General features: G+C 36.2%; 1 pseudogene; it reads left to right on the top strand.

The window, feature by feature from the left end:
• The first annotated feature begins 816 nt into the window (after nucleotides 1-816).
• LOC122122900 lies at nucleotides 817-19689 on the top strand (annotated as a pseudogene).
• Nucleotides 19690-27957: the final 8268 nt, after the last annotated feature.

Raw genomic sequence — 27957 nt, 5'->3', positions numbered from 1 at the left:
CTGCTTAATTGAGGATATTTTTGATGAACTGATCTGTGAATTTGTCAAAATACATGAGAAGCAAATTTTTTGCAGAGCCTTCAATATGACACTGCTGCTTTCAGCAGCAGCACTGCTTCCCAGGAAATAGTAAGTAGGTACATTTGCAGAGGACTCTGCACATGGAATTCTCATGGAAACCTGCCTGGATCAAGAAGCAATGTTCTGTGGCTGTTCTGGATCTTGAGTTTGTGAACTGAACTGACCCACTGTGTGTGATGTCCTAATAGCTTTTGTTGATATCCCAGTGGCATACATTTTTTTTCTGGCCATTTCACCATGCACCTGATTAGGCATCCTCTGATGCAATCCAGTTACATCATCCTAAATGGCTTTCATGCAAATAGTTTCTTGTTACAGATGTTGGACCAAATATATCAAAGTTAACTTTACCCCTAGAGACTCTGAGAGGAAATCTTAGCAACTGGGCTGAATAAGGGGAATCAGTAAACATGTTTTCCAACTTATGTTTTCCTTCTCAATGCAGGGTCTCAGATGCAGAGCCCCATGGAGGAGTTTTACCCTTTCTGCCTGGGGACTTGCAAGAGCTTTCCAAGAACTGGGGGCTACAGTAGTCATCTCTGTCAATAAAAAGACACATATACACATATGCGAAAATACATGAATGTATATATACCTGAAACTGTTGGCTTCACGGCCAGTCAGGATTTCAGCTTGGCAGATGCTTCAGGAATGTCTCTTTTGACTTTCATATTCTTTCTCCTTCAGCTTCCGCTCCTTGTTAGGGCCTTGCCTAGCACTAACTGCTTTTCTACAATGAAGAAGCGAGCGCACACGAATGGAGATGTGATGATTGCTGGGTTTTTCCCCCTCTACACTTTAGGAACAGATCTCAGTAGCAGTGATGTTTCTGGACAAGAAGAGAATAAGCCGTAAGTAACTCATTAGTTAAATTTTATTTACTGTTTTTTTGTCAGGATAGGCAACTCCTGAGGGAACTCCGGGCGTACTGATGAGTGTACTGTCTCTTTTCTAGCCTGAAAATCCATGCTTACTGCACCAGAAATGGCTCAGTTTCATTTTTTCCTCTTCTATCTACTGTTGAGTAAATTTCTGCATGCTGGTAGAAAATGTATCTGGTTTCTTCCATGTAACTCCTGTTTCCTGGGAAACAGCATTTCACTTTACTTTATTCCATGCCAGATCTCACTGGAGTTGATGAAGTGATATTATTACAAACAAATTGAGTCAGTTTCATGAGTTCTGTGCTAAAAGACTACAGACACATTTCCTTTCCCATAGGCAAATCGTCTGAGACATTTTGTTTATGTATCACTTTAATCTTAAGGTCTCTGAAACACATTCTTATTGTGGACTGCTGGCTCATGGAAATAATACTATCTATTCAGGAGGCTGAAAGTTGAGGATCAATGTCTGAAGTCAGCCCAGGCATGGAAATATATGACAGATTTATCGCCATTTAATCAGCCAAACCTGGAAGTGGTGATGTGACTCAAGTGACAGAGTGGTAGTGTTGAGCAAAAAAGCTCAAGGAGTGTCCAGTCTCTGATTTCAGTCCCTTAGACACACACACACACTCTCTCTCTCTCTTGCTATCTTTCACTTTAGACAAACAGTGACTTTCAAACTAATCACTATTTCACTATTTCATGTCATATCGAGGTGTTAGAAAACATTATCAAAGGTCCCTTATGGGAGAACTTTATCTATACAAGATGAGACCTTCTTTAATTGTGTACATCCATATCATTGGCTATTTGTCGCTATCCGAAGTTATCACTAATAAATGGCTATGAAAGAAAAGGAAGAAAGAAAGAAAAATGATTCTACAACACTCAAAGGAACTCTAGCAGTCAATTTGATACCTACTCCAAGAGGAAATGCTTATTGCCTCTACCATGTGTACTCCTTTCCAAATCCTGGTATGAGAAATAAAGTCTGAGCTACCTGCTCACCCATGGGAGCAGAGATGGCAGCAATAGGAATTACTCTCTTCCTTACTATAGAATATATCTGTCCTTATCTTCTATGCCACTAGTATGTTTGGTTATCATTTTTTATTCTGTACTTGTCCTAGGCACTAATGGCCTGGGCACTGTCACTGAGCTTCTTTGTTCAAGCTAGCTACACTTCTGGAACTTTCTGTTTATTAATTAGAGAGAAGAGGCTCACAGACATCCATGTCCAAGATGGCTTCAAAACATGATCCCGAAATCTCAGGCTCCTAAGTGCCTAAGACTTCAGGCATGAGCACCAATATTTACCTCATTATTTACCCATGGTTAGCTGATTTTCCTTCTCTTCATTTCCCAAAACATGTTTGGCTACTTTTGTTACTTTGCTAATATAGTTTCATAGCTATCTACTGACATAAAGAGAATTACAGTCTGGTTTAGTAAAGTATTATGCATGATATTGACAACAGATAGTAATATTTATTCATGAAGTATTTATTGTGGATAAGTGGACCACTGCAATTAGATATCAGGCTGTGATATCTGATGTTACCCACAGGTTCATATTGTAGTTCCACCCTGCATATCATAAAATTAGATTATGGTCACTCACTCTATTTTTAACCAATTTTATACCTTCTCTGATGTCCTTTGTCCTTTCCCATATTTCTCATTTCTTCTGTTCATTTTCAGCTTCCTGGTGTAGCTAGGAATTCAGGAATGAGGCACCGGTATTTGGCTTGCTTTGCACCCTTGATTGGCTTTCTCTAGAACTCTAGAACTCTGAGCTCACCACTTCTGTCTTTTCGTTGTTTAAGGGGAGATAAATGTGTCATGGATTTTTCTGCCCAAGTTGGCTTTCACTCAGGATCCATGGGTCTCAAACCCCTGATTGGCTAGAATTTCAGGATTGAGCAACCAGCACAGGCAATTTTAATTCAGAGCTATCTTCAACCTTTGATTTCTCTACATCATTACCAACAATGCAATTTTGGGGAATTTTTAGAAAAAATACTTTGTTTATGAATGTGTACAAACCATATTATGATGGGTTCCATTGTGATATTTCCATATACATAGTACATATGAAATAAAAAAATTACTTCCTTCTTTTGGTTTTTCTACTAAAGAAATTTAGGAATGATTTTCAGAAACTATTTCTGTGTTCCAGACTATCTCTGTGAAGAAATAGCTTGTTTGTTTTGTACAACGGTAGATCCAGGTACAAATGTGCATGAAGGAAAAATAGAAATTTAAATTATCCATATGACTACATTTGAAAAGTCATCACCAAAATGAGAAAGCCTCTAGTTCCCAGAGCATTATGAAAATGTAACAGAGACAGTAATAAGCACTGAAAATATGAACTCATTCTATCACAATTGAACACTTTAAGGCACTAATATGCAGGTTTTTGCCTCACAGAATGTTTTTTTCTACTGTATCTTGCAGATATTCAATTAATTAACAAATTAGCATATATGACATAGCTCCTTCTTAACTTCTGCCACAGAGGAGCAACATTTAAATACTATATATTTCTAACATGTATCTCCAGCTCACACCTCATTACTGAGGTACTATATCTTGATACTATGATTTAAAAATGCACATTCCTTCTGCTCACACTGCCATCTTCCAATTCAACTTAAACTTCTCTGGCCCTAAATGTTCAGTTTAATATTTTACATTCCCTCATTGCACACATACATTTTATCTCAATTGAAACTGCAATTTTTGTCTGGCTTGATGGGTAACTCATTTTATCTTTTAGTTTTACTGTTCTGATTGCTCAAATAGTTTAACATTCTTTTCAGTATTGGATTTCCCTTTGTAATTTTTAAATTTTAATGTGTCTGCAAATCTGCTTGTTCCATAACTGCATTTTTCCTACTGGTATCTAAAATTTAGAGTTGTTTTATACTATGCTATTAATCCTCTGTGATATGAATAGGTACCAGTAATTTCAACCATTCATTTGGATATCCCACTATTTCATCCATTGTGCTGAAAATTTTAATTTGATGCATCCAGAGCTACTTTGTTTTGTACTGTGGAATATGGGGACTTGTGAATGAAAAGCCTTCTTCCACTCAGTGAAATTTAGAGCTTATTCTTGCTATTATTTTATGAGCAGTTTGACTTCTATTAAAGTTATGTTGTCTCTCAATTTCTCTATTACTTGTAAAGTTCTAATTCCTTATTAATAAGCGATCAACTTGTGAGTTGAAAAAAAGTACAGATTGAAGAATAGGGTCAAATTTCATTGCTGGACAAATGGACACCCAGTTTTACAGTGCCATGCCTTTCTTAGGGTCCCATTCCCAGGCCAGACATTTTTTGTGAACTTCTCAAATCATCAGGTAACTGTATTTGATTACAACTATTTCTGGGCCTTATATTTCATTGATATATTGTCAGTTTTAAACACAGTGATTTTTCTGCTACTTGTCTCAGTATAAAATAAAGATAGTGATACTGCAGTATTGTTCTTGTGCCTTAAGATAGGTCTAGATAATTGGCAATTTCCTTTTTCATAAAATTTAGTCTTGACTCTTCTGTTTCTGCGATGGAAATGATAGGGAATGGGATGGAGGTTGTACTAAAACTGTAGATGGTTTTCTGTAACATGACTTTATTTTTTTTACCATACTGATTCAGCTCATCCAGAATCCTGGGAGATATGTGTCTACATGGGTGATTGTGGTTATTTCGGCTATGATTGTTCATGACTTTTACTTTAGTCTTATCAACCTTTTGTTTTTGTACAAGCTGATTTCGATTCATTGCTTATTACTACTATTTTTATTCTCTATTTATTTTTCTGTTTGATTTTATTCCTTGTACTAATTTGGTGGTTGGATATCAAGTTCCTTGAGTTGCAGGATAAGTTGTTCTTCCACAATATTCTCTCTTGATTTAAGCAGGGTTGTTATATTCTTTTCTTTCGTCCATTTTCTATATCCATAGATTTAGTGTAAGCTCTTGTTATTTTCATTTGTTCTAAGGATCATTTTATTTTTTATATTTTGTCTTAAAAAAAGCTTACTTGGGCTGGGAAGTTGGTTCAGTGGTAGAGCGCTTGCCTCGAATTACGAGGCCCTGGGTTCGATTCCTCTACACCATATAAGCAGAAAAAAAGCTGGAAGTGGTTCTGTGGCTCAAGTGGTAGGCCACTAGCCTTGAGCTGAAGAGCTAAGGGACAGCATCCAGGCCAGAGTTCAGCCCCCATGACCAAAAAACATAAAGTTCACTTTATCACACATTAATCTTTAATGAATTACATTTAATATTTTAATTATTATTTAAGTATTTTATAATTGTTGGAAAATAAAGTCCTTTGGTTTTATGTTTGGGCATATTTTGCTTGTTAAATTCTCACATTACTATAGTATGACCTGCACGTGTGTTAAATATATTTTCAAAAAATTAAAACTTGGCAGTGTTTAATCCTGGCATATCATCTCTTCTGGAGAATGACCAGTATGTTGATGAGCCATATATTATTCAATAGAGGTTGGCTGAAATATTCTTTTGGTGTATATGGTGCTCATTTTACCAAGGGTGAAATTTAGTTCTCATGCCTCCCTAATTTTGCCTGGAAGATGTCTCCATGAAATCTTCAGCTCTTGTTGTATTGAGGACTAACTCACAGTCTGATTTTATAGCTTAGTGCTCTGGTAGTGTGAAATAAACAGTTAGGATTATTTCATATTGCTAATTTGATCTCTTTATCATGATGTAAAATTTCTGTCACTTTTTGATTCTTTCATTAAAGTCTATCTTATGTGTTGTGTTATAGATACTGCTGTTTTTTTATTTTGTTTGCATGGACTGCCTTATTCTACTTCTTGTTTTTCAATGTTTAATTGTTATAGTAAAGGTGATATACAGAGGGACTACAGTTACCTAAGTCAGGTAATGAGCACTTTTCTTTTTGAATAGTGCCACCTCTTTCCTCATTTTCTCTCAGTTCCCTAACATCCCCTCCAGAAGAAGTTGTATATTTCTTTCATCCCAGTTTCTGTTTAACTGCTGCAATATTTTCCCCTTCAACTACCATGTCTGTGCCCCCCCTTACACTCAGTAAAATAGATAATCTTACACACAATAGCGAAATAAAAAGAGTGACAAAGGAGAAAACAAAGAAACAAAACAAAAAGCAAAATGACAAAAATCTTGTTTCCAATTCTATGGAGTGCACTTTAATAAACTTTTTTAAGATCATATAAATATAGCTATTGAGCATATGTGATCATTCCTGAGATTATCCACATTTGCTCTCACCATGTGAGTGTTTTAAAGCCTGTAAAATTTGTCATGTCCAAGTGTAAGTTTTTGTCTTTTACCAACCAGTGTGCATATATATGTATATATATATATATACATATTTATATACATATATACATTTATATACATATATATGTACACATATATACATATATATGTATACATATATATACACATATGTATGTATGTATATATGTACATATATATATGAATATAGTGTGTGTGTATATATATATATATATATAATAAACTTATTTTATTTATAAAAATGAGGTAAACCATTTAAACTATAATTTGGATCTGGCTTACTTCCCTTAATATTATCTTTTCAAGTATTTCCATTTCTTTATCTAGTTAGCCATACATTCTTTCACATGAAAAAATATAATGATATTTGGTATATATACACCACACTCTCACATTCTCTTGATCCATTCCAACACTGACAGGCATGTGGTTTGAATCCATATCATAGCTATTGTGAACAATGTTTAATAAACATGATTGGGTTGATAGCTTTCCTGTAACTTCGTTTTTGTTCTACTGGCTGAATGTCTAGGAGTGCAATTCCTGGGTCATAGGGAAGCTCTATGTTTACTCTTTTGAGCAACATTCATACTGCTTTCAAGAGTGATTGAACAAGTTTACATTCCCACGAGGAGTGTGGTAGTGCTCCCTTTTTGACACATCCCTGCCAGCATCTGAAATTGTTAGTTTTCTTGCTAATGGACATTCTCATAGGGTTGTGGTGGGCTCTCGGTATGTTTTTGATTTGCATTCCTTTTATTCCCGGAGACTTTGAATATCTCTTCCTATATTGACTGGCAATTCTTATTTGTTCACTGGAGAAATCTCTCTTTATGTCTTTAGACCATTTATGAATAGAGTTGTTGTTTCTTTGAGGATTTGTTTATTGAGGGTATTTTTTTAAATTTTGACCTTTGAGTAGATTTTATGTATGACGTTTTCTAACATCATACATTAAGTCATACATGTTAGAAAGTCTTTCTCCCATTTTCTCAGGTATTTATCTTGATAAGGGTGTTCTTTGCAATGCAGAAATATTTTTGGGGGTGAATGCAATTTACCTAGATTTTACCTTGATTTGTTGTGATTCTGGAACTTGACTAAGATGTTTCAATCTGTGATATCCATCCTGTAACCTTTATGTCTCACAGTCTCTTCCTGTAATACCTTTAGTGAATCTGGCCTTACATTGAGATCACTGATCCATCTGGAAATGATGCTAGTAGTTTTCTGCTCATGCATACAAAATTCTGCCAGCACCATTCATTGAAGAGGCTTCTTTCTTCCATTTTGTGTTTTTTGTTTCCTTATGAGATAGTAGATGGCTATAGATATGCAGGTTTCTTTCATGGGTCACTACCAAATATCTTTTCTTACTAAGGCTTTGTTTCAGAGTTTGAAGATAGATATTGTTATTCCCCTAGTACTGTTCTTGATGTTAAAGACCATTTTTGCCCTTTGTCATGATTTTCTGTCCGTAAAAATTTTCATATTTCTTCTATATCACTCAAGAATGTTGTTGGGATTTCAATGGGCATTGCATTGAATGTGTAGAATAACTGAGCAGTGTTGCCGTGTTCACGATGATAATCCTTCCCATTCAGGAGCATCAAAGTTATTCCATTAAGCTTGGCGTCAATGGTTCACACCTGTAATCCTAGCTACTCAGGAGGCTGAGATATGAGGATCACGAATCAAAGCCAGCCTGGGCAGAAACTCTGTGAGAATCTTATCTCCAATAAACCACTAGAAAACCGGAAGTGGTGCTGTGGCTCAAGCAGTAGAGTGCTTGCCTTGAGCTAAAGAGCGCAGGGACAGTGCCCAAACCCAGAGCTCAAGCCCCACAACTGACGGGGGAAAAAAAGGTATTCCATTAACTTATAAATGCTTTAATTTTTTCAGACAGACAGTTAAAGTTTTCTTCAGGTTTTGTTCACATCTTTGGTTAAGATAATTCCTGGGTCTTTTCAATTTTTTTGAGTCTATTACAAAAAAGTGGTTTACCTGAATTTAGTCACAAACTTCTTATTGTTGGCACACCAGAAATCTACTGATTTTAATGGGTTAATTTTGATTCTGTACTTTTCGAAAGTTTTGGATTAGTTTGGGGGAAGGAAGCTATAGGTATCTTCCAATACTGGGTTATGCCATCCGTAAACACCTCAATGTAACACCAGACAGCCTGAAAGTATTTCAGGAGAGAATATGGGAAACACTAGAGCTCTGTGGCAGAGGAGGGGCTTCTTGGGGAAGAAGTTGCTAGTACCAACTGTTAACTGACACCTCAGCCATGAAGGTTTGGCTGACTAATAGATGCCATGGTACCCTGAAAAAAATTGCAAATAGGGATTGTTATAGCTCTCATTTCCTATTTGGATCCACTTCTTTTTTTTTTTCTCTTGCTTTATTTCTCTTGCTAGAAATTCCACTGCAATATAGAAAAAGAATAGAAAATGAGCATCTGTTTCTTCTTCCTGACTTTAGAGGAAATTGGTTTAATTTTTCACCATTGAATGTAATGCTGTCTATAATTTTGTGTGTTCTTTTCCTTTTGTGTTCAGATTTGCTAAGGGTCTCTCAATTTTTTAATTTATTCAAAGAACCAATCTGCTCATTTTTTATGCGTTCTATGGTATTTTCTTCTCTATTTTGTTTACTTCTTGTTTTAATTTATTTGTCGGCCATAGGGCCTGAACTCTGGGCCTGGGCACTGATGCTCAGCTCTTCAGCTCAAGGCCAGCACTCCACCACTTGACCCACATGGCCACTACCAGGTTTTTCTACTTATGTGGTGCTGAGGAATCAAACCCAGGATCTCATGCATGCAAGGCAAGCACTGTACCACAGAGCAACCTTCCCCAGTTTTAATATTATAGTTTCCATTTAGTGGTTTTGAATTGGTCATGTTCCTTTTGTACAAGGAACTTAATGCTTATCATTAAATTATTAATTTGTGATTTCTCCAATTTGTTTCTGTAGGCATTTAGAGGTATAGATTTTCTTCTGACTACTGCCTTCATTGTGTCCCAAAGTAGCTGATTTTTTTTTTTTAGTATTCATATCTATTGCTTCATAAAAACTAGAATCAACCTTCTAATCTTATCAATAACCTTCTGGTCATTCCGCAATATGTTGTTCAGTCACCAGTTTTAAAGGATTTTCTGTAATAGCTTTGCCTGCTGAATTGTAATTTTCTTCCATTATGATCTGTCAGGATATAGGGAATCATGACATTTTATGAATTTGCACAGATGTGCCTTTTGAGTTACCGGATGATCTAGTTTGGAGAATGTTATTTGAGTGGCTGAAAAGAATGTATATTCGGATGCTCCTGGGTTAATTATTTACTAGTTTTACGATAATTCTATTTTATCAATGCAGTTGTTTAGGTATAATGGTCCTATGCAGAATTTTTGCCTGGATGATCTATCCAGCTACAATAGTGAAATGTTGATGTCACCAGCAATCAATGTGTTTGCATCTATGTTTTTAGATAAGTTGTAGATTAGTAAGTATTTGTTCAATGAAGTTGGGTGTCCAGTATTTGGTGCATGGGTATTTAGAATTGTTGTATGCTCTTGAGGGAGACTTGTATTTATTTTTCTGCAGTGCCCTCCTTTGTTTATTACCATTAATTTTAATTTGAAATCTATTTCATCTGGTATTAGGATTGCTACTCCACCCTGTTTATGGGAGCATTTGCTTGAAATATATTATTGCAGGCATTCAATTAGAAAATGTTCATTTCAGTTGGCAAGATGGGTCTCTTGTGGACAGCACATACATGGGTCTTGCTATTTGATTCAATTCTCTAATCTGTTCCAATTATTTGGAGATTTAAGGCCATTCATGCTGAGAATTGAGAAGTGTTTTGTAACCCCTGACATGTTATTCACCTACTTGGTGGCTGTGCCTCATCTTTTCCTATAATGTTTAGCTGTCTCTCTAATAAGGAATATTCTTTCCACCACTATGGCATTCTGATTGATTTTCTATATGTATTTCCTTAGCTATTTTTCTATTCATGGATTGATGAGGAAAATTATTTCAGTTATTCTTGTTATGCAATTTTATATTTGTTCACTAGTTATGAAGGAGTATTTTGCTGGGTACACTGTTTTTGGTTGGTAGATGTTTGCCTATAAACTGTGGCATACATCATTTCAGGCATTCTTCCTTTCACTATCTCATATGAGAAATTTGTATTTATTCTGACAGCTTTTCCTCCATAAATAATCAATTATTCCTCTCTAATATCTTCCAGTACCCTTTCCATGGGCAATAGCATGCTCTTTTCTGGTCTGGACTGCTTAGGCTTCTACTACTCTTTGTTACTGAATGTGTCTTTATTTTTCCATGCTCAGAAATTTTTCTAATAAAATTCCATTAGATATATTTTCTATCTTTTTTTATTGCTTGCTCTCCTCCTTCATGAATATGTAATCATAAAGTAGGGCTTTTGGTTGATTCCTAAATTTCTTTTTTTTTAGTTGCTTTTTTTTTATTGTGAATATACTGTACAGAGGGGTTACAATTACACAGGCAATGTAATGAATGCATTTCTTATCAAACATTGTTGCTTCCTCCTTTGTTTCCCCTTACCATTCCTTCCCATCCCCCCCTTCCAGCCCAGCCCCCTCCCACCCGGCTCCCACGAATTCTTGCATGCTCCTTTACTTTTTTTTCCCCAGGAATTATCAGTGTCTTATATCCTTTTGCCAGGAGAAGACACTTTCATTTCATCTGTACTATTAGTTTCCTTTTCATCTGCGATATAGATTTACCTTTATCTTTATAGATGCCATGACTTCTTCTAATAATTCTAGTCTCATCATGCTCAGGAATTGTCCTGTGTACATTTTCTTTCTTTTCATATTTTAATCAACCTGTTCTTAAAGCATTTTAGAACTATATTCTAGGTCCTTCATTGTCTGACCCATAGCCTGGACATTTTCTCTAAGAATTAAACTTGCTTTACTTGGCATTTTTCTTGTATATTCATGGATTATTTCTCTCCATTTTGAATCATTTGTATTTTCATGTTGTCTCCATTGTGTCCTTCTTTGAACAATGTACATTGATTTCGTTATATTAATTTTTTTATGTTCTCACAACAGATTTAACATTGCACATACATATCACAAAAGAGAAAGGAAAGCATTTTTATCCTCTTTACAACTTTATGTTTTTTTCCTTTTCTATATCTCAAGATAAATACACTAGCAAATATATTAAGTATTAGTGTAATTCCTCATGGTGGATTTGGATCGTGGATTTCAATGTAAAGATTTCTCCCAATTCTTTCCTCATAACCTACATTGGAGGCTCCTTTCCCCATATTCAGTACCTTGGAGTTGGTTGACTACCTATGTTCTCATTACATAAATAACAGCTAAATTACCTCACCTGTTATTCAGCTTTTGTTGTGGTTGATATTGCAGGAAGAGCTGTTGATTTTGTTGGGTATGTGAGCAAAGCTTGCTATGCAATCTTGATTAAATAATGCTTTCCTTCTCAAAGATGCTATTAAGTTGAAGAATTGTTAGTTAGCTCAACCTGCAAGATAACCACTTAACAGCAACTGGGTGACTGAACCAGAAGGCTTTTCACACAGGTCTCCACCTGTTTTACCATATTTACCCAAGGTGAAGGCAACAGAATATTTTGTGTCTCATCACAACTTACTCCATGCCTAATGGAAAAATTGTGCATGTTGCATGTATATGGTAGTGGAGATAAAGCAAGCTCTTGGCTTAACTAAGTTTCTGAATGTAATTCATGACAAATTCCTTTCATATCTTTACATAACCCTATATTCAAGCACAAGACATTGTATTCATATTCCATCCTAATTGGGCATAATATTTTACCATACTTATTAGCAGAAACGCAAGCATTCCTTCCATAAAAGCCATAATTTTGAAATACTCCTGCTGAATTTCTATGCTCATTATGCAGGTTTACCTTCAAGAACTACCAGTGTGTTTTGGCCTTGGCTTTTGCTATAGAAGAGATCAACAAAAACCCTGATCTTTTACATAACTTAACTCTGGGATTTAGTATCTATGATGTTCAATATGGATCAAGGACATCATTTGAAAATCCCTTCGTTTGCCTTTTTGGGAAATATGACTTTCCAAACTATAATTGTATGAGAGACAACCAGTCTATAGCAGTACTTACAGGACCTTCAGGAGCATTATCTTCACAGATTGGGACACTGCTGGACCTCTATAGTTTTCCACAGGTGAGAGTGTGAGCGGTGGGAGATATTAAGAATGCCTATTTTAGTGCCATCTCAGGTGTTAGAAGAGGACAAAAGGAAGAGATTTGATTTATGGAGGGGAAGGGAAATAACAAAATGCTTAAATAAGGATACAAGTTGACCCATTGTAACAATGAGATGTATAAGACACTTTGGTGAAAATGAACTTTACAACTTTGGCAGAGAGGAAGGTGGACAGGAGGAGTGTGGGAGGTGGAGAAGGAAGGGATGGTAGGGGGAAAACAGAAGAGGAGGTAACAATGCTCAATTGGAAATGTACTCATTGCCTTACTCATGTAACTGTACCCCCTATGTACAGTATTTTTTACAATACAAAGCATATTTTAAAATGTAGAGGAAAAAAAGAGTATGTACTCAAAGATAATGTGATATTTCTAGTCCTGTTGGTTTCAAAAAGGGGATGAAAACATTATAGAGAAAAGGTATTATTTTGGAATTTTAAGCCTTATAATTGATGTCGATTCTTTAAGAAATTAGGAAATGGAAAATGACTTTAAAATGTCCAGATATGTTGAGCATGATGCTGATGGACCACATCTCTAATCCTAGTGACTCAGAAATCATTTCTAATTAATTAGAAAAAATCATGCAGTAATGTGTGGTTCAAGTGGTAGAGTGCTACTTTGGGGGGGAAAAGCCAAGAACTACATAAGGCCCTGAGTTCCTGGCCCTTTACTAACACACACACACACACACAGAGTCACACACATATATGCAGGCTCATGTATAAGATACATTGAATGCAATATATTGGACTTAGAAAAAGAAAGGAGTATATGATCTCTCATATGTAATATTTTGTCTAAATAAGGAAAATGAAATATTAAAAATATCTGGACCACACTCAGATATGTATATATATATATATATATATATATATATATATATATGTATGATCAATCTGACTAAATTATGGTACATAGCAGGGTAGAATTGAATGATGTAACCGTTCAGAGAAAGAGACAGTACATAAAAATACCAGGCAACTGAAGCATATCTTCAATGAGGGTGGCTTTTTAGGTGTTCAGGGAATATGGAAGAGGAGAAAGGAGAGATGGGTAGTAGAAAATATTATAATATTCAATGCACATATATGTGAAAATGGAACTAGCAAAGTCAGTGAATATGTGGGGTGGATATCGATTACAGGAGTTGATGGAAACAGGGACAATGATTAAGAGATTTTGTATAAACAAATTAATACATTGTCAAATAATTAAAAAAATTTAAATTTATTTCTTCCAAAATTAAATGAAAAACCTACCTTCCAACTATTGCACATAGTTATGTGATATATATATCATGACTGGAATTAGGATGGATGGAAATCTTCTCATTTTTGCAGCATCCTGTTCTCATTCCCTTTAGCTGACCTCTGGGCCTTTTGATCATGCTCTGAGTGACAATAATATGTTTCCTGGTCTCTATCAAATGGCTCCAAAGGACACTTCAATAGCCAGTGGCATGGTCTTATTATTACTTCACTTCAGCTGGAATTGGGTGGGACTGATAACCTTACAAGATGAGAATGGTTTGTGGATTCTTCCTGCATTCAAAGAAGAGATGGCCAAGAACAGAGTTTGTATAGCCTTTGAGCTATCATTACCAAATTATTCCATGTCGAATATTTTCAAAATTATGGCACATTATAACCAGATAAATAAATCTTCAGCAAATATCTTCATTGTGTATGCTGATAATGAGTTCCTACGACATTTATTTACATGTGTTGAACAATTTTTAATAAAAGGCAAAGTTTTTATTATGAACTCAGAGTGGGATGTAACCATGAGAAAGAGATATTTCATTCTAGGTTCATTCCTTGTACCTCTCGTTTTTTCACACCATCACCCAGATGTTTCTGGATTCACAGATTTTCTCAAATCAGTTAACCCGTGCAAATACCCAGAAGACTTTTTTCTTGCTAGGTTATGGTCTCTCTCCTTTAATTGCTCAGATTCTGTGTCTGACTGTGTACTGTGGGAGAACTGTCCTCATGATGCCTCCTTGGATTGGTTGCCTAGGCATATATTTGACATGAGTATGTCTGGAGACAGTTATAGTGTATACAATGCTGTGTATTCTGTGGCCCAGGCTCTCCATGATATGCTGCTTTATCAAACAGAAACACAAACAATGGGAAATAGAAATGGGATAATGTCTTCCCCTGCACAGGTAAGGCCTTCTGTGTTGTACATCACACATTAGGAAGAAAGTTACTTTTTAGGGAGGTTCTTACACTATGAAATTAAATAATTTTTGTATTGTCTGAAAACCCAAGATACTATACTTCTTCATTTGTGTGTGAGATTCTCTAGGAATGTTTTTATGTACTTTTCAAGAAAAGCAGCCATGAAAAAGGACATTTCTAAAAATCTGTTTAGTAACAAATAAACCAACATGTTTATAGCTAATATTTTGAAGACTTCAAAATCACCATTGAAATCTGCATTTCTTAAGTAAGTGTAAATGATGACCTCCTGCACATAATTATGTATATTTTTCATAAGAGATAATTTTATTCTATTTTATCTATTAAATTTTTACCAAGTTCATACTACAGATGATCACAAAACTAGTGGATGTAGAAACCTATAGTAAGCAAATGAAAATGTTCTCACTAATGACTATTTACATGAAATTGGTTTCTCTTGAAGAGAGGCCTTCTATTTCCTTGCTGAGTGACCAGGATTCTGAAAGAATATTTTTATTCTCTGATAGGTTTTCTTCTATGCAACTCACTAGGTGCCTCTACTATTCTTGAATTCTGAATCGAAAATTTAAGGCAAACAAGAGCCTTTCTTGGTTCAGGTTTTCCTTTTTAACTCTGGGATATATTTCACCATATATTTCTCTTTTAGCTGCATCCTTTTCTGAAGAACATCCAGTTTCACAATCCTGCTGGAGATCAAGTGATTTTAGATGAGAAAAAGAAATTGGGGGCAGAGTATGATATTGTGAACATTTGGAATTTTCCCGAAGGTCTTCAACTTGAGATGAAAGTAGGAAAATTTTCTCCATATACTCGTCATGGTCATCAACTGACTTTATCTGAAAATCTAGTAGAGTGGACCATAGGAACAACAGAGGTTGGTTGGATTCAACAGTAATGATTTTAAGGATATATAAGTAAAAAAATTTCACCCTTAAAATTTATACCTGGTTGGGTGCCAGTAACTTACTCCTATAATACTAGGTATTTTGCTGGCTGAGATATGAATACCATGTTTAAAAAACAGTGCTAACAGGAAATGCTTTGAGACTAATCTCGTATTAACCATCAATAAAGCTGAAGTGGTGCTGTGGATTAGGCACTAAAGTGTTAACATTAAGCAACAAACCTCAGATACCCAACCCAGACTCACATAAGATTTAGTTCTGGCGTGTGCGTGCACAAGCACACACACACACACACACACACACACACACACTAACAGACAGACAGACACATGCATGCACGCACACACAAATATATACCCTATGTGCTTACTAAAAACCAAGTAGTGGACATTTAAAATATTTCCCACTTAAGAAATTGGATTGACTGATTGTTGGTTATAAAAGTAATAGAATACATTAACAGTACTTGGGTGAGGGTGCTCTTGATTCTAATTATATCTACCCAGGTTGATGACTACCTCAGATCTAAGATTATAGTTTTGTTTAAAGCTCAACTGGGTAGAATATTCTATGAGACTTTTTTGTTATTTATTATAAAAATAGTATACAGAGGGGTTACAGTTACATGAGTAAGGTAGTGAATACACTTCCTATCGAGCACTGTTACATTCTACTTTGTTTTTCCCAACTATCTATTCCTTCTCCACCTTCGCAACTCCCCCATCACCCACCAAGTTGTAAAGTTCATTTTCAACATAGTGTGTTGTACATCTCATTGTTACAATGGGTCAAATTGTATACCTATTTGAACATTTTGTTTTTTACCTTCCACTCCCCAAATTAGAAAAATGTACATACAAGACACAGGTCACCAAAATTATATACAGTGAAAACAGGGGCTATACCATAGGGGAGGAACATAACAAAGCAACCAAAAATCATATAGCACATTATAAATACATTAAAAACAATAGCAAGAAAGAAAAAACCACTTGTGTCCCCATCTTTGGGTTCATTTCGCTTAACATAATCTTATATGCTCATATCTCAATGAATAAAAAATCTCAACTGGAGATTTGGCTCAAGTAATAAAATGCTAATCTTCAGCACAAAAACCTCAAGGTCAGTGCCCAGACTACGAATTCAAGTGCGACGATCATTTCCAAAAAAATTTAACAGAGTGTTTGTAAAAGTTTATTAGGAATATTAAATTGCATTTTTCTTAGCAAGTTTCTACATTGTGACAAAGAATCAGAGCAATCACTTTATATGTTTTAAGGGTTTATTTTGCTCCCACTTGTGGAAGTTCCATTCAATGATTACTTGCCTACTGCTTAGGTATCTTTGGTGAGATGAATCAGTGAAAGAGCCTGAGCAAAAAGATTCTCACCTCATGGCCACTGTATAAATGTGACAGTCTTTGTATTCAAATAACCTTAAAACAGAAGGCCTATGCAATATCTTACTGCACACTTTTCAAGCTTCAAAGAAATTTGTTTCTCTTTACTCCTCATCATTCACAAATAGCAGGAAATAACAAATAATGACATGAATTCTAGGAAACTCCATAGCTCTGACAAATAGGACTTACTTTCTCACCATTAATCCACTTTTAAAGGTCTCACACTTCTCAAGAGTTCAATAGGCTAAATAGAGATCAAGCTGATAGAAAATAAGTTGTTTGTGGTATGATGTGGAATCTATACCAACGTTGAATTAACTGACCAGATTTATGTGCATAAAATGCTACATTTAATATTCCTGTTCTTTAAAAAATGAAATTTTTGGAGTGTCAGGTAAAAGTCTGAGCAGTTACTGACACAGATCTGATTTTCTTCAGCCTCCTCACTCTGTCTGCAGTGAAAGTTGTGTTCCAGGATTCCGGAAAACCCCTCAGGAGGAAAAGGGTGCTTGTTGCTATGATTGTACCCCTTGTTCAGAGAATGAGATAGCTAATGGGACAGGTAAGTTCATGACTTGGGGAGAAATTTATATTCTCTAATAGTGTCCCCAAACCATGCAATGCAAAAGGTGTGTATTAGGATTGCAGCACCAATGTCTTCCATTTTACTCATAAATTAATTGTGACTGTAGAGGTTCTTGCTTCTTGAAAAAGATCACAGGTTGTCAATTATGTATAGAACTAATTTTTTTACTCTCGCATATGAATGTTTGTTCAAGTAATCACTAATGTAAGTTTAATGCCCATCATATTAAGCGCAAAGCTAGTTAAAGGATAAGGTCTCCGTTTTTTTTTTTTTTTTTTTCAAAATTGACTTCAGAAAATAAAGAAAAAAGAGATCTTGCACACTTTTATTTCCTAGTGCCCAGAAATATTGTTGCTACACAGCAAGTGATGTGATTGTTTTATATATAAGAAGCAATCAAAAGGGTTGTGCACAGCATGACTTTAGAGCTTGAAAGTGTGAGTTGATTTTATGTTGCCCCATGCATTACAAGCAAGCGGGACAGACAATATGACAACTTCAAGGAAGGGATATAGGGCTTTTATTTATATTGTCCAGAGTCATGGAGGGAAGTACAAACCCTGTGATGCACACTTTCCGATGAAGGGTGTGAGTGGTGAACACAAAGCTGAGAAGAGCTATGGCAACATGAAGAGGTCTGGAAAAATTTAGGGATAATAGAAATGGTAAGGAATAATATGTGTTATAGACACGTAAAGATAAAGTTATTGTGAATGTAGATTAGACATAGAGAGTTCGTCTAGCATGTATGAAGTCCTGGGTTCAATTCCTCAGTGTCACATAAATAGAAAGAGCCAGAAGTGGCACTGTGGCTCAAGTGACAGAGAGCTAGCCTTGAGCAAAGAAAGCTCAGGGACAGTGCGCAGGCCATCAAAGCAAGTCCTAGGACTGGATAAAAGAAGAGAAAGTGGGAAAGTGTGTGGGAATATGATGAAGATACAATATGATACTGAACATATCTGGTAATATTTGGTAATTTTTGTTTTTATGCTGATAAGTATTGACATGTTATAATTTTCTCTATGTAGGGATTTTCTAATTTGCTTTTAAGTACTGAAAAGATTATTTGAATTCCTCACCAGATGTGGAGAATTGTCTGAAGTGTCCAGATCATCAGTATGCCAACACAGAGAGAAACCAGTGCCTCCAAAGAGCTGTAAGTTTCCTGGCTTATGAAGAGCCCTTGGGGATTGCCGTGGCCTGCATGGCTCTATGTTTATGTACACTCACAGCAATTGTTCTTGGAGTCTTTTTGAAACATCAGAACACTCCCATTGTTAAAGCTAATAACCAAGTTCTCAGCTACATCCTGCTCATCTCCCTCATCTTCTGTTTTCTCTGTTCCTTGCTCTTTATTGGCCGTCCAAACACAGCCACCTGCATTCTACAGCAAACCACATTTGGAGTTGTATTCACAGTAGCTGTTTCTGCTGTCTTAGCCAAAACTGCAACTGTGGTTCTGGCCTTCAAGGTCACTTATCCAGGGAGAAGAATGAGGTGGTTACTGCTCTCAGGGGCTCCTAACTTCATCATTCCCATCTGTACTCTGATTCAGGTGACATTCTGTGTCCTTTGACTGGGGACTTCACCTCCCTTCATTGACACAGATGTACACTCTGAACATGGCCACATTATCATCCTGTGTAACAAGGGCTCCCTCACTGCTTTCTACTGTGTCTTAGGATACCTGTTTTTTCTGGCCCTGGCCAGCTTCATTGGGGCTTTCCTGGCCAGGAATCTTCCTGACACGTTCAATGAAGCCAAGTTCCTGACCTTCAGCATGCTGGTGTTCTGTAGTATCTGGTTCACTTTCCTGCCTGTCTACCACAGTGCCAAAGGAAAAGTCATGGTGGCTACAGAGGTTTTCTCCATCTTGGCTTCCAGTGCAGGGCTGTTGGGCTGCATTTTTGCTCCCAAGTGCTACATCATATTGTTAAGGCCAGATAGAAATTTTCTGCATGGTTTTCAGGACAAAACACGTGCCAGGAGAAATAAACCCTGAAGATGAAACTTAAATGTATGATTAAATACATAGAAGGCCAAATAAACTCTACATATCTTTTTCCATCAGATATTAGTTTATATTGTTAGAATCAATTTGATGAATAAGTGAGTCTCACTCATTTCTCATATGATAGTACAGTCACAATTTTTAGCCACCTACATTTGAATTTTGTTCCAATATCTTTGGATTTTCATGCTTACACTGCACTTATCCAATCATCTCCACTAATATATTTTAACTGCTACTAGTTTTTGAATTGTGCTTTCTTAATCGTTTGACTAAAAACTTATTTTATTTTTGCTAGTCCTGAGTCTTGATCTTAAAGCCTGGTTACTCTTGCTTAGTTAGTTAGTTAGTTAGTTAGTTAGTTTATTCATTCATTCATTCATTCATTCATTTGGTCAAGGCTAGTGCTTTACACTTGAGCCACAGCTCCTCTTTTGGCTCTGTAATGGTTAACTGGAAATGTTATTCACTTAATGTTCCTTCCCAGGTTACCTTTAAGCCATGATCACTACATGTTATCCTGTGCAGAGGAGTTAATGGGCTTTTTTTAAATTTTAAAGTACATTATCTTCCTACCTGTAACTATTCTTCTTAATCATGACTCATTAATATTTTCCTCTTCCAAAAGTTCCATGTTTTATATACTCATAGTGTTTATTTTGCTTCATACTTGTATATTTCCATTCACACATCTTTCTTTTTCCTTATTCCTCAATTGATTTTGGTGAAATAATCTCCCCCATTCTCTCTGATTTCATTCCCTCTCTCTTCCCTTTCCTTCCTCTCTTCTTTCCCCCCCCCACTCTGCTTTCTCTATATTGTTTTATAATTTTAAGAATTGGTTTAATAAGCTACAAAATACAACTCAGTTGCATTGTCTTTATGAAATAACAGCTAAAGAATGTAGAGGATCAGAATAGGTTGCTTATCCATGGCTGGATATAATTTTCAAGTTATTTATGTTTAATTACTTTACAAATATTGTGAAGGCTATCTGAGTTGGCCAAGTTGTGGAAAACAGAAGCTGCTAAGAACAATGGGCCACAGAATTCTAAATTCCAAGTTTGTTCCTTGATGATTTCAGTTATAATTGTGCAATGATAATTTGATGGCAACCTGTTACTCAACAGAAAGCAATAAATGGGGACCAATAATATTTATGATATATATCATATATCATATAATATATATATATTATACATACAACATGTATATATAGCACATTATATATATTATATATATAAAACATATAATATATATGAGTATGTAACACCTTTTTTCTCACCTAATATTTGAGCGTCAAATCTTTGATTCCTAGTCCATCTTAAATAGTACTTAAATTACTGAGTATCTGTGTATTAGTTTGTACTTGTGAGACAGTGAAAGATGAAAAAGGGAAATGTTGGTCACACTGGCTTGCTGGACATTAATGAAATTTATCTCTGGAACTAGATGGGAGAGAATGAGGGAAGAGATGAATTTATGTGAAAGGAATTGCACTCATTTCTGGATATATGTAAAGGTAAACCACGCCTCTAACATAACAATAATGTAAATTGTGTGTTGGGGAAGAATTAAAGAAAACAGTGATTGTGAGTCCAAAGAGTTTCCATACCAATTGTAAACCTATACCAAATAGTGTGTTAGACAAAAAGTTATCTCTGAGTTTTTTTCTAGAGTAAGAAACCTTATACTGTCATGATTTTCTAGGTTTTCATTCCTTTATTTTTATTGTAATTTTGTGGTTTGGGTTTGGTTTATTTGAGATGGGTTAGGGGCAAGGTAATTATGTACACCATGCTCATCTCCAGCCTTAGGAATGGTAGTATTACAGGTGGATCCCTCCATATCCAGCTTGCTTATGTTAAATATATCTAAATACTGTCTTTCAACGAAGTTGACTCTGGAAGCTACTTATTCTAGTGATGGAACCTATGATCATAAACAATTTTGGAAGTGTTTTAAACGCAAATAAATAAAACAACTGAGGAAAACATCTTTTGGATTCCCTATATTCATTTTTAGCCACATAGGTAGTTAGCTTTGATCACATTTTATTCACTAATATTCATTTTAGATAACAATGACAGTTGTTGAAATCCATATTTAACTCCCTGTTTAGTATCATGAGAGCAGTTCCAAAGAATGTGTCATGAATAATAAGGTCAATTAGAAGAAATTGGTGATGAACAGCCTTGAGGAAATCTGGTATAAAGTAACTGGATCAATGTAATTTTGCTGGCAATTTGGGGGTTAAAATTTACACAAAAGGTGTTTCCATAGCTTACATTACTTCTACAAAGCTCTCTTTCCTTGACTGGCCATTGAAATGCAAAATAATTTGTCCACTTTGTCAAATTATTAGAAAATTCCATTAATTCTAACACTAACATATCCTTCGAAAAATACCTATAACTGACTTTTTCTCTTGGTAATCCACTCAAACCTTTCCCAGAAGGTCAGAAAAATAATCAAGTAGGTTTTTCATTAATTTAAGATACAAGGGAGCCTTGCATTATCTAATGGTAGTAATGGATAAATGCATGTTTTAAAGTAGTAAATACTGGCCATAATGACAACTAAAGTACAAGGATTAGCTATGTGATTCAGAGTAGCGGGTTGGAAGAAATGGAGAAAGAGAAAGTAAAGCGGTATTTTTTGCCAGTTTTGGGGCCTGAACTCTGGGCCTAGGTGCTGTCCCTCAGCTCTTCAGCTCAAGGCTAGTGCTTCACCACTTGGGCAACAGTGCCATTTCTTGCTTTTTCTGCTTATGTGGTGCTGAGGAATCGAGCCCAGAGACTCATGCATGCAAGGAAATCAATCTACCACTGAGCCACCTCCCGGCCCAAAGGGGTTGTTTTGTTTTCAATTTTTTTCTGACATAATTTCTGGAACAACAGGTTCAGAAAAACAAAGAAAGCCTATTTTCTCTCATATGTGGAAGTTTGATTGAAAATACAAGCATTAAGCATGAAATACACAAGAAACAATGCATGTAGTCATGGGCATAGAAAGACACACTGAATAAAGTACAGAGTGCATTTCAGTTATGTGTCATCTATGAATAATGAACATGAGATACTGTTTAAATAAATGATACTTAAACATCTTCTTCAGAAGAAGATAATGATTAAATGCAGGGCAACGAGGATTGTAGGGCATAGTGAGAGGCAAGTGCAGTCAAAATAACTATGAACTTAATTAGAAATAGAGCCTGGAAACTTGAGGGGATGGTACTTTTTATATGTGGGGAGAATGATGGGAATGGTGACACTAATAAAGATGAATTGCACAGAATTTCACATATTGAATTCTACCTCTTTGTACAACTATTGAAAGAAAAAATAAGAGAAATCTTATCTCCAATTAACCCCATAAAATGCTCAGAGGCAGGTTCTGAGCTAAAGCACTACATCTGACCAAAAAAAGAAAAAGACTCCCACTCAAAAATGATGTAAAGTAAACATTCTTTTGTCCTTCCAGTAATTTTTAAAATGAATACACAATATGCTTCCACGCCTGTGCTGGTAAGTTAATAAACATAGAAGACAGGAACTTGTACTAGAGATTCCTTGGTTTTACTTTTGTCACGTTGCAATTTGAACTACTCCAGGATCATGGAGTGTTGACTGCAACATTATAAGCTCATATTTTCTCAGCTAATATATCGGGAACACACCGTTTTAGCATGACACTGTTATATTTTTTGTGTCTTAATGCAGTCCGTTGTGGAGCCACTTTGCCAAAGGAGTAACAAGACAGTACTTAAGGAAGGGCATTGAGTAATAGTGAACAACATGTAGGAAGGGGGTTATTAAAAGCTTTCAGACCCAAGGGGATAGGTAAGACTAAAACCCAGCACCCTTGACCAGCCAAACTTCTTGATCACTCATTCAAACTCTGGTCTGTTTAAGTAATTGCTTAACTTATGCCATACCCCTTCCTCCTCTGCACCACTTATTGCATTTTTAAAGTAACTTCCCACTTCCTGAGAGCTGTCCAGAACATTACCAAAAATTCTTATACTTCTGTTACAACCTTTCAGATTTTCCAATAAAAATAAATGAAATTAAAGTACCCATAAAAGGCTTCCAAACTGTTCACTAGTGACTTACATCTGTAACCCTAGTAACTCAGGACACTGGTATCTGAGAATCACAATTTGAAGCTAGTCCAGGGTAAAAAACCCGTGAAACTCTTATCTCCAATAAACCCTTCAAAACCAGAATTGAAGCTGCAACACAAGTTACAGAGCACTAATCTTGAGCACTGAAACTCAGTGATAAGGGCCTGAGTTCAAAACCCTAGGACCAGAAGAGTAAAAAGTATTCCATCAAAGGAAAATATAACAAAATGTGGCTTCACCATTGAATTGTTCAAAAATAATTACACATTTGCTAATTCTCTGTAAGTTGTTCCTGAAAAAAGAACTGTAAAAGAATTTCTTAGAGCACATCTTGCAAGGCTAACCTTACCCTGATACTAAATTCAGAGAAGGAAATTAAAAAAAAGAATGAAAACTATATTCAATACCTATAGGAAATGGTAACAAATATCCATATCAAAACACTAAAACTGGGGTTCCAGAAGATGGCAGAGGAGAAGCTAGAGGCTAAACAAGTTCTTACAAAGAAAACAGTTTTAGTGTTCCAGTGAACAGCCTTAGGCCAGAGAATTACACCAAGTATGCCATCACAGTACAGAGAGTTTGGCCAGAGAGGGAAAGTCCAGGTAAGGAGACAGATCTGAGCACTTGCTGGTAGCTGCAGCTGTGGCTGCAGTGGCAGCAGCGTCCATAGCCACCATACCTACAACAGAGAGTCTGGGACAAAGGAACCAGATACAGCAGGTGAGCGGATTATGCTCAACACCAGCAAGGACTGACAAGCAGATATATTCATCCTGCACATCGCAGACCAGAGATGACCCAGGAACCAAGATTCTGCCATGAGTAGAATCCTGACATACGTACTCCTTATCAGGGAGCAGAGGAGGAAAAGCCACCCCCCCACCATCAGAGGTCTCCATCTTTGATTCTGACAAAGGCCCATGCGAGGAACTAGCTCCAAATAAGGCCTTGGAAGAAAACAAAAGAGTCATTTAGCAGGTCACAGGAACTAACTGACCTGCCAGGCTCAGCTCCATCCAGGGGAAAGTCACCCAGGAAAGGCAGCAGAAGCTCCACCACCGGAGGAGTGACATTCTTCACTGGGTAAACAGCTCCAGAGGCTGCACCTCCCGTCAGGAGCCTACACAATCAATTGAAATTCAGTAAACATAAACCCTGAGAATGGCTCGTGGCTGGGCTCTGTGAGTGTCTCACAAGCTAGCCCCTCAGAGAAAAGCTACTGTTTGCTGAAAGGCCTCAACTCTATCCAGAACCTAGCCTCATCACAGTATCTCCAAACTAGAGGAAACAGCCATCTCCTTCTTTTGTGATACTCAAAGCAGATCTTCCTCCTACTGAACTAGCCTGGGAGGATGATCACAAAATCCTGAGTAAAACAGAGCATTTTTCTGCATGCTCAAACAAACTGACATAAGAAACCAATCAAGCCACAGGAAAACCAATGCCACAAGCAGACGAGAGACTCCACCAAGAGACTGGTTAGGAAACAAGGGAGATACAGGATCTTCCTATCCACTCCCCCCCAAAACAAGAAAATCAAAGAACTTTTTTTGTACCTTTTTATTAAGTTTAATTTTTAAAAAAATTGTTTCCAATTCATCTTTTCTTTTCATCTTATAATTTTTAATTTAGGTGTATGTGTGTGCTTTTGTAAAATCTCTATTGACCATTTGGTCATTTTTTTCACTTTTTTTCTTCATTCTTTTCAATTTTTTTCTGCTCTTTTGTTCTTTTTTGCATGACTTAATTGCTTTTCTGCTCATCCTCAGATATATACCCATTGTTGAGCATTAGACCTTATCCTCCTTTGTGTACATTCATGATCCACAAATTTATTACTCAATTCACAGCCTCTTAGGCTTAAATTCCTTAATAACAATATTACTTCTTTATACCTATATAATTTTTTAAGAATTTGTATTTTTATTTTTTTCATGTCTCCTTCCTATCCTTCCCTTCTCTCATCCTATCCCTTTCTTCTCTCAATTTCACCCTTAAAATTAGATAATTTTTAAGTTTCACTTTTTAAATTTAAATGTTTGTTTTTCCATTTTTTTCTTCTCTCTTTTTTTCTCTCTCCTATCATTCTGTCCAATCCATTTCCCTCTTTGAGATTAGGACTTGGTTAATTTCACTCTCCTTTTTCCTCTCCACATCTCTTTAATCCTATTTTTCTCCACGTTACTCCCTAAGCCTAATAATTTCTGGTTTGCCAAATTCTTTTTTCCTGTTCTTAGTCTATAGTTGTTTGATGTTGAATAGACAGTATCTGTTGATCTAGATTGAATCTGCAGACTTTTGACTGTGCAATGACAGGCGTTTGTTGGATCTTTGCCTTAAAATAGTGTTCTAGCACAAAACTGGTGTTACTTTTATACCAAATGGGAGAACAAGCCAGAAAAACACAAGAAAAATGGCAAGTCCGGGTGTCTCAACTCCCACCCATGATAATCAGGGGACAGAACAGATAATGAATAATCCAGAGGAGAGTTTCCAAAAAGCTCTAGAGACACTACTGGTAAACATGGTGAGTGAAAAAATTAAAACCTGCAAAGGACTCAGTGTGACTGTGATATGGAAAGAGAGGAGGCAAACCAAAGATCAATACAGGAATATCATGAGTGTGAGGAAGCTATTCAAAGATTGATACAGGAATTGCATGAGCATGTTGAGAACACTCAAAGAGAAATAAAGGAATTGGGTGTGCAGGCTGAAAACAGTCAAAGAGAAAGATAGTAATTGTGAGAGCAGGCTGAGAACAGACAAAGAGAAAGTCAAGAATGGTGTGAGCAGGCTGAGAACAGTCAAAGAGAACTACAGGAATTGTGTGAATGTGAGGAAGCTAATCAAAGAGTAACGCAGGATTAGAACAAACAAAGATCAATAGAGGCATTCATAGAATCCATAAACAGATAGCTGAAAGAATTCAAGGAGAACACAAAGGGAATGCTGAATGGGACTCAACAGAAGGAATGGAAGTCTAAGGAAACCATAAACAATCAACCAAGTGACTTGAGAATAAACACTAAAACACCAAATTAAGGAAATAAAGAAGATCATACAAGATCTAAAACAAAACTCCAACAAAGTATTTGAAGCCATCAACGCCGACCAATTAGAAGGAAAAGAAATAATAACAAAGTAGAAAGTCTTGATAGTAGGTTAGACCATGTAGAAGATCGAATCTTGGGGATTGAAGAGAGCCTAGATATTATAGAGAAAGAACATACAACCATCCAAGACAAGTCCAAGAAATATGATAGATCTATTCAGCATTTGGAAGACACCATCAGCAGGCCTAATCTGAGGATAATGGGTGTAGAGGAGCACCTAGACACAGAAGTTAATGATCTAGGAAATTTGATTAACAGGATCCTAGCAGAGAACTTCCCAAACATGCAAAAAGATAGGCCTATTTAGATACAAGAAGCTTTTAGAACCCTAAATAGACCAGACGAGAACAGGATATCACATCATCACATTATAATCTGCACAGGATCAACTCAGACCAAGGAAAAGATCCTTAAAGCTGTCAAGCAGAAAAGATCAATCAGCTATAAAGGGAAACCAATTAGAATCACCTCAGAGACAATTAAAGTAAGAAGAGCTTGGAATGATGTATGCTTGCCTTAAAGACAAACAACTATCAACCAAGAATATTGTACCCAGCTAAACTCTCCTTCATAACTGAAGGTCAAATAAAAATGTTCATAGCAAAGAAAAACTGAAACAATATTTCTCTACAAAAGATACTTAAAGATATCCTGCACATAGAAAACTAACAAGACCACAATAAAGGCCAAGAAACCTCACCCAAACTGAGAATCCAAGAACCATAGAAGAACCCAGTTGCCACAGAACCCACGAATTTGGAAAAATGGCAGAAAATTCCAATACCTCTCAGTCCTATCTCTCAACATTAATGGAGTTAACTCTACAATTAAGCAACATAGACTGTCTAGCTGGATTAAAAAGCAAGATCCTTCTGTCTACTGCCTTCAGGAGTAACACTTCGCCTATTACAAAAACACTTTTTGAAAGTGAAAGGCTGGAACAAAATCGACCAAGCAAATGGCCCCCATAAACAAGCAGGAGTTGCAATCCTAATGTCAGATAAAATAGACTTCAAA

This window comes from Dipodomys spectabilis, unplaced genomic scaffold, assembly GCF_019054845.1.
Source record: "Dipodomys spectabilis isolate Male_0828 unplaced genomic scaffold, ASM1905484v1 ptg000216l, whole genome shotgun sequence".
NCBI lineage: Eukaryota > Metazoa > Chordata > Mammalia > Rodentia > Heteromyidae > Dipodomys > Dipodomys spectabilis.
The sequence above is the reverse complement of the archived record's forward strand: the minus strand, read 5'-3'. Positions and strand labels throughout refer to the sequence as shown.